A 6,231-nucleotide genomic window follows, 5' to 3' on the forward strand; every position below is an offset into this window, starting at 1 on the left:
CGTGTAATAACTTACTTTAATAATACCTATCATATTATCTTTATGATACTAAATGAACCCAATAAATTTTATTACTTAATATATATAAAAGTATATTTTATTACATAAATTTAATATAAAATTTTATTTATTAATAAATAAATTATATTATTACTCTAATAAATCTTTTAAAAATATTTAAAAATATAAAACGACAATATTTAAACTATATATTAATCATGTATAGATTTTTGGAAATTATTTTGAGTCAAATTTACTTTTGTTGACTTTGCATATTAGTGTCGAGCATTAGGATTGTGGTACACTATGACTTGACCTAATTTGTTAGAAAAATATTGACCAACACATAATTATATATAATTAATTTAGGTTCGTGAATCCGAGGTCAACCTTGCACTTGTTCAATGACGTTATATGTATTTTTACTACGAAATACAGTATGGTGAGTTTCATTTGCCTTTTTACCCTTTATATTTTTGGGACTGAGAATACATGCGCTTTTATAAATGTTTGACGAAATAAACACAAGTAATTGAAACTACATTCTATGGTTGAATTATCAAAATCGAATATGCCCCTTTTATTAAAGTCTGGTAATCTAAGAATTAGGGAACAGACACCCTAATTGACACGAATCCTAAAGATAGATCTATTGGGCCTAACAAACCCCATCCAAAGTACCGGATGCTTTAGTACTTCGAAATTTATATCATGTCCGAAGGAGGATCCCGGAATGATAGGGGATATTCTTATATGTATCTAGTTAATGTCGGTTACCAGGTGTTCACCATATGAATGATTATTTTTGTCTCTATGCATGGGACGTATATTTATGAGAACTGGAAATGAAATTCTTGTGGTCTATTAAAATGATGAAAATAAATGATTATGATAAACTAATGAACTCACCAACCTTTTGGTTGACACTTTAAAGCATGTTTATTCTCAGGTGTTAAAGAAATCTTCCGCTGTGCATTTGCTCATTTTAAAGATATTACTTGGAGTCTTTCATAGCATATTTCGAAGAACGTTGCATTCGAGTCATTGAGTTCATCAAAGATTATTATTAAATCAATTTATAGTTGGATAGTGGATATTATGAAATGGTATGCATGCCTGTCAATTTTCAATGTAAAGAAAGTTTGTCTTTTAAAAACGAATGCAATGTTTGTAAAATGTATCATATAGAGGTCAAATACCTCGCAATGTAATCAACTATTGTGAATCGTTTATAATGTATATGAACGGGTCCTTTCAGTGTATGGATTAGATATAAAGGATATGTAATTTTGTTTTCATGTAAATAAGTCATGAATGATTACTCATATTTTTGTAATTTTATGAGATATTTCATGCTAGTTGCCAAATGATGGTTCCTACATGTGTTAGGTGACTCACATGGGCTGCTAAGAGCTGATCATTGGAGTGTATATACCAATAGTACATACATCTAAAAGCTGTGTATTGTACGAGTACGAATACGGGTGCATACGAGTAGAATTGTTGATGAAACTGAACGAGGATGTAATTGTAAGCATTTTTGTTAAGTAGAAGTATTTTGATAAGTGTATTGAAGTCTTTTAAAAGTGTATAAATACATATTAAAACACTACATGTATATACATTTTAACTGAGTCGTTAAGTCATCGTTAGTCGTTACATGTAAGTGTTGTTTTGAAACCTTTAGGTTAACGATCTTGTTAAATGTTGTTAACCCAATATTTATAATATCAAATGAGATTTTAAATTATTATTTTATCATGATATTATCATGTATGAATATCTCTTAATATGATATATATACATTAAATGTCTTTACAACGATAATCGTTACATATATGTCTCGTTTAAAAATCATTAAGTTAGTAGTCTTGTTTTTACATATGTAGTTCATTGTTAATATACTTAATGATATGTTTACTTATCATAGTATCATGTTAACTATATATATATCCATATATATGTCATCATATAGTTTTTACAAGTTTTAACGTTCGTGAATCACCGGTCAACTTGGGTGGTCAATTGTCTATATGAAACATATTTCAATTAATCAAGTCTTAACAAGTTTGATTGCTTAACATGTTGGAAACATTTAATCATGTAAATATCAATCTCAATTAATATATATAAACATGGAAAAGTTCGGGTCACTACATGTACCGGGTCTGCAGGGATTATTTCCTGAGGGTTAATATCAATCGGCAACACTCCGCCCTCCTAAAAGCTAGATCACTTCTGGTCTCTTGTTGACATACTAAGCCTTACCTCATAAGGAAATAGGTGTTAACAATGGCGCCATCCATTATTAAGACGAATCATCTCACCAATACTGATAAAAACGGCAAGGATAATGAATTCATACCCATAGAAGTGGGCATGATACATCCATGGAAAGCTGGACAACGAAGGAAGGCAGAAGCATTAGAAGATTGGGAAGAACAATTAATATCATTTCCTTCTATGTGTAACACAAACCCATCTGACGGTCCAGTAGTTATAGAAGCGCGAGTTGCAAATTGCTTAATACGCAACATTTACACTGACACAGGAGCTGGAGCAGACATTATGTATGAACATTGTTTCATACAGCTACCCAAAGATATGTAAGAAGGAATGAAGGAAACATATGTGCCGTTGGCAAGTTATACAAGTGAGCCATCGTGGTCTGAGGGAAGTATTTTGCTTGAAGTAACCTTGGGCAAGCCACCCCTAAGACGTACAGCCAACATTGAGTTCTTGGTAGTTAAAGCAAATTCACAGTACAACATAATTTTGGGAAGAACTGCTTTAATGACGTTTGGAGCTGTAACGTCAACTGTACATGGTATGATGAAGTTTCCAACACCAGGCGGAGTGGCAACGTTATATGCAGAACATCAGAAGTCAATTGAGTGTGCCCAAGTAACAAAGGCAGTAATTAAGCCAATCATACACGATGATGGGTCAATTTCACCAAATCTTAAATTTCCAGATCAGAAAATCATAATTGGGCATACGTTGTCCACTGAATGTAGAGAAAAATTATACAATATTTTGACAATAAATTTAGACGTTTTTGCATGGCAGCCGTCTGATATGACCGGTGTTCCAAGGGAAACCGCAGAGCATAGGCTAAATGTGAACCCCAATGTACATCCTGTTTGTCAGAAAAAGCGTGGCATGGCGCCAGAAAGAAGCAAGTTCATTCGTGATGAGGTACGAAGTTTGGTAGATGCTGGGATCTTGCGAGAGGTCAAATATCAGACATGGGTAGCCAATCCGGTCATGGTTAGGAAACCGGATAATTCATGGCGGATGTGTGTGGATTTCACGGATATCAATAAAGCATGTCCAAAGGATAATTATCCTTTACCTGAAATTGATTGGAAGGTTGAATCATTAGCAGGATATCGATTCAAATGTTTTCTAGATGCAGCTAAGGGATATCATCAAATCCCGATGGCTTTAAAGGATGAAGACAAAATGGCTTTGCACACGACGGAAGGCATATTCTGTTATATGAAAATGCCTTTTGGTTTGAAGAATGCAGGAGCAACATATCAACGACTTATTGATATGGCGTTTAAGGATCAAATTGGGTGAAACTTAGAAGCTTACGTTGATGACATTGTCATCAAAAGTCATACTGAAGAAAAGATGTTACGAGATATACAGGAAACTTTTGCATCTCTGCGAAAAATTAACATGAAATTAAATCCCAAGAAGTGCACGTTTGGTGTGGAAGAGGGAAAGTTCTTAGGTCATATTGTCACGGAACGTGGAATTAAAGCTAATCCTAAGAAAATTCAAGCAATTGAAGATATGAAGTCACCAACTAGCAAGAAGGATGTTCAACGGTTACATGGATGTCTAGTAGCATTAACAAGATTCTTGTCCAGAGCAGCTGAAAAGTCACTTCCATTCATGAAGGTGTTAAAGGGCTGTTTGAATAAAAAAGATTTTATGTGGACGGCGAAAGCCGAAAATGCATTCCAAGAGATCAAGGAGTTGTTAAAAACATTACCTACGTTAACAGCACCAAAAGAGGGGGAAACCCTAATTTTATACTTAGCTGTCTCAAAGGAAGCAATAAGTTCTGTTCTAATCGCAGAACGGAGCGGCATGCAAAAGCCCATATATTTTGTTAGCAAGGTGTTGCAGCTTAGTGAAACAAATTATCCACCACTTCACCGAATGGTTTATGCCCTTGTGCATACTGCACGACGTCTACGAAGATATTTTCAAGGTCATCCCATCTTAGTGTTGACAGATCAACCATTGAAGCAAATACTCCGGCGCCCAGAATCATCTGGCCGTTTAGCGAAATGGGCCATCGAGTTGGGGGAGTATGAAATCAATTTTGCTCCTCGAAATGCAGTTAAAGGGCAAATTTTGGCAGATTTCCTCTTGGAGACAAATGAAAAAGTAGAGTATGATAACAAAATGGCACCATCACAGCATGAGTGGGAGTTACACACTGATGGGGCATCCAGTGAAGAGGGAACAGGTGCAGGGCTAGTTTTAACAAGTCCAGACGGTGAAGAATATACTTATGTGTAACGACCGCACTTTTTCGATCATTCTATACTTAAAAGATTAATATTTACATAAATTAAACCTTGCCAACATGATAAGCAATACAAATTGTCGAGACTTATATTTCCGAAAAGAGTTTTACACAACGTTTGACCGTCTAGTTTGACCGATGATATCACGAACTATACAATATATGATAACTATACGTTTGTGTATATATATGTATATATACATATTTAACATGATTAATGAATGTTTTAATATCTCATTTTGTATTAATAACAACAATTTATATGTGTATTTTGAAACTACTAACTTAAGTTTTCAAAACGATAACTATACGTAACGTTATTTGACATAAATACTTAAGACATATAATGTTTATACATATATTGTATAAGTAATGTATTTAATCACTTTTAAGAACTTAAATACATAAAATCATATAAGTGTATTCACAAAAGATAGCTATATTTGAATCCTCATTCCATTTTTCACAAAATTTCTATACGTATATTTAGAGTATTTGTACTCGTATCATACCTAGCTCCTATACGTATTTACTAATAGTAAATACACATCAAATCACCACCTAACCAGCCATTATTCATGCCCTTAGAGCTAGGTAATTACTTTTGAATCATTGCAAGACTAATTACAAAAATACAAACTAGAATTTTGTCATGTTATCCTTAAAGATCACATTTTTAGGAGTATATATGTATCATCATTTTTGATTCATTTTTACTTCAATCTCTTAACTAAAAACACACACTCTTTCTTACTCTCTAAACTCCATAACAATCCAGCAAAGTTCCATAAAGATCTAGCTTCAAAAACCATACTAAAACACCATAAGAAAACCATACAAAAACACTTCAAGAAAACCTTCCAAGAACACCAACTTACTTCCAATCTTTCATCCACTTCCATCACCCTTTTGATTCTAGCTTCTTACTTCTCTTTTACAGCAAACTTATCCAAGGAACTTGAGGTAGAATCTATGTTCATAACCTTATTCGATTCATATATATATAGCTATCTTATTTTGTGGTATAAAAGCTTAACAACAAGAACATAGTTTGAAAGTTTTCAAATTTGTTTGCAAACTAAATAGATCCTTCTAACTTAACTTTTAAAATACTTCAAGACCTGTAATATAACTTATGTATATACTAATTTAACAAGGTAAAACTTGGTTTTTCAAAGTATAAGTATTTTTAGAAAAATGGTCATTAAATGATTTTGTTGTAACAAAAATGTTTAACTTCATATGTTTCACTAATGTTTCACTTATGCCGTATGATTTTGAATACAAACCAAGGTATTTACAGTTCATAGTCTTAAAGAAGAACTCGATCCAAGGAGATGGCAAGTTGAATCAACGAAAACGGAGTTGTAACGAAGAAACTATGACCGAAACAAAATTGGTTATCCAAGACTTAATTGACTTCGGGATTCATTGGAAAAATTTACATAAAATCACATCTTTATAAGATAACATGATATTTTATATATATGTACTTATAATTCAATTTTATATGGTTCAGGATCACCCGTAAACAACACGAGAAGATTAATCATAAGATCCCATGATTGTACGCAACACGTCATTTGACAACACCGGTACTTTATGTACGCAACACGTCATTTGACAACACCGGTACCATGGGTCAAGATTAATCTCGACCAATACATATACGATGGGGTTTT

This window comes from Rutidosis leptorrhynchoides, chromosome 3, assembly GCF_046630445.1.
Source record: "Rutidosis leptorrhynchoides isolate AG116_Rl617_1_P2 chromosome 3, CSIRO_AGI_Rlap_v1, whole genome shotgun sequence".
Classification (NCBI taxonomy): domain Eukaryota; kingdom Viridiplantae; phylum Streptophyta; class Magnoliopsida; order Asterales; family Asteraceae; genus Rutidosis; species Rutidosis leptorrhynchoides.